The sequence below is a fragment of the Sciurus carolinensis genome, chromosome 7, assembly GCF_902686445.1.
Source record: "Sciurus carolinensis chromosome 7, mSciCar1.2, whole genome shotgun sequence".
Taxonomy (NCBI): Eukaryota; Metazoa; Chordata; class Mammalia; order Rodentia; family Sciuridae; genus Sciurus; species Sciurus carolinensis.
The window spans coordinates 132,275,067-132,277,203 of NC_062219.1; the positions used below are offsets into that span (position 1 = coordinate 132,275,067).

The 2,137-nt window shown below is 36.4% G+C and overlaps 1 pseudogene; it reads left to right on the top strand.

Moving 5' to 3' along the window:
- The first annotated feature begins 1,084 nt into the window (after positions 1-1,084).
- LOC124989781 (60S ribosomal protein L6-like) lies at positions 1,085-1,911 on the top strand (annotated as a pseudogene).
- The last annotated feature ends 226 nt before the right edge of the window (positions 1,912-2,137 follow it).

The window sequence follows — 2,137 nt, forward strand, 5'->3', positions numbered from 1 at the left end:
ATTTAAAAGAGTGTTTTCTCTTTAAATGATATCCCCATAATTTTAAAGAAATATAATTTTTTTCCCTGTGAATGAATATTTTCATCCCAGGCTGCTATGGTCAGTAATAGGCAATAATTTAAATAAGTTATTAAAACCAAGTTAGATATCCAACTTCAATACTTACTACAAAGCTATGATAATTAATGTAGTGAGATATTGGGAAAAGAATAAAAGTTTGAAAAATGGAGAAGAACAGAGAAACCAGAAATAGACCCACTCAAATACTTATACATATGTTTACATATGGTCTCTGACTAGGAATAATCCATTTAAGGTTTTTTGATTTTATGAGGTGCAAAAGCAACAGGAGTTCAGTAGAAACCATACTTTGTTTGAGTTTTGATTTTTTTCCCAGGCTGCCAATATGTGGCATGACACTCTCTTGTGATGTACAACTCAAGACTAATGTAAGTATGCATTCTGAACATGTTTAAGGCAGGCTAGACTACACTATGATATTCAGAAGATTAGGGGTATTCAACCTGAATTTTCAATTTAGGATATTTTCAACTTGTGAAGGTAACTTATTGGTAAATTGAGTATCTGCAGTCAACTGATCTTTGAGAGAGTAAAGGAAATTCGATCAGAAAAGATTGTCATGTCAACAAATGGTGCTGAAAGAACTGGGCAACTACATGAAAAAAAAAAGAATCTAGATATTGACCTTGCTACTTTTTACAAAATTTAATTCAAAATGTCTTTATTATATGAATCTAAATGTAAAATGTAAAACTGTATAAATCCTAAAAGGTATCCAAAGAAAAAAATTACGTGATCTTGACTTGGGCAATGAGTTTTTTTTTTTTTTTTTTTTTTTTTTTTTTTTTTTTTTGTGGTGCTGGGGATCAAACCCAGGGCCTTGTGCTTGCAAGGCAAGCCCTCTACCGACTGAGCTATCTCCCCAGCCCAGCAATGAGTTTTTAGATGCATCACTGAAAGCATAATCTGTGAAAGAAAAAAATAATAATAAATGGGATATGGGCAAAATTAAAAACTTCTGTTATAGACTAAAAGTACTTAGTTCTCTTTCCCATCTTGCAAGATGGTGGGTGAGAAGGCTCAGAAGTCAAACATTAAGAAGAAACCTGGAGCCAAGAAGGCTGATGCCGTTGGCAAGGTTGAAAAGGGAGACCTCAAGGCAAAGAAACCCAAGAAAGGGAAACCCCACTGCAGCTGAAACCCTGTCCTGGTTAGAGAAATTGGCAGATATGTCCGATCTGTTATGTATTGCTGAAAGGCCATGTACAAGAACAAGTACCCAACTGCAAAATCCAAGGTTGAAAAGAAGAAGAAAGAGACAGTTCTAGCTACTGTCACAAAACCAGTTGGGGGTGACAAGAACAGTGGTACCAGGACAGTTAAGCTTTACTTGAAGATGTGCCATGAAAGCTGTTCAGCAAAAAACCCTTCAGTCAGCATGTGAGAAAACTGCAAACCAGGAGTGATCCTGGGGCAGTCTTGATCATCCTCACTGGGTACACAGAAGCAAGAGTGGTTTTCCCCGAAGCATCGACATATGACTTGCTACTCGTGATGAGATATATTTCCCTCAATTGAGTTCCTCTGTGTAGAACACACCAGAAATTTGTTATCACTACCTCCACAAAGACTGATATCAGCAAAGTGAAAATCCCAAAACACCACATTGATGCTTACTTCAAGAAGAAATTGTGGAAGCCCAGCCACCAGGAAGGTGAGATCTTTGACTTAAAGAGAGAAATATGAGATTACGAGCAGTGCAAGGTTGATCAGGAAACTGTGGACTCACAAATTTTACCTAAAATCGAAGCTATTCCTCAGCTTCAGGGCTACATGCGATCTTTTTTTGCTCTAACAAATGGAAATTATCCTCACAGATTGGTGTTCTAAATTTAAAGCATGAAAATTCCAAATAGTCAAGAACTCTTAAAACTCTACCATAGGAAAACAACTAACCAAATTTTAAAAATGGCCTAAAGATCTGAAAAACCACTTGACGAAGAGAAGATACATAGATGGCAGATAAGCATATTAAAAGATGGTCAACATCACATGTCACTAGGGAATTGCAATTGAAGCAATGGTATGACACCACACATTTATTAGAATGCCTAAA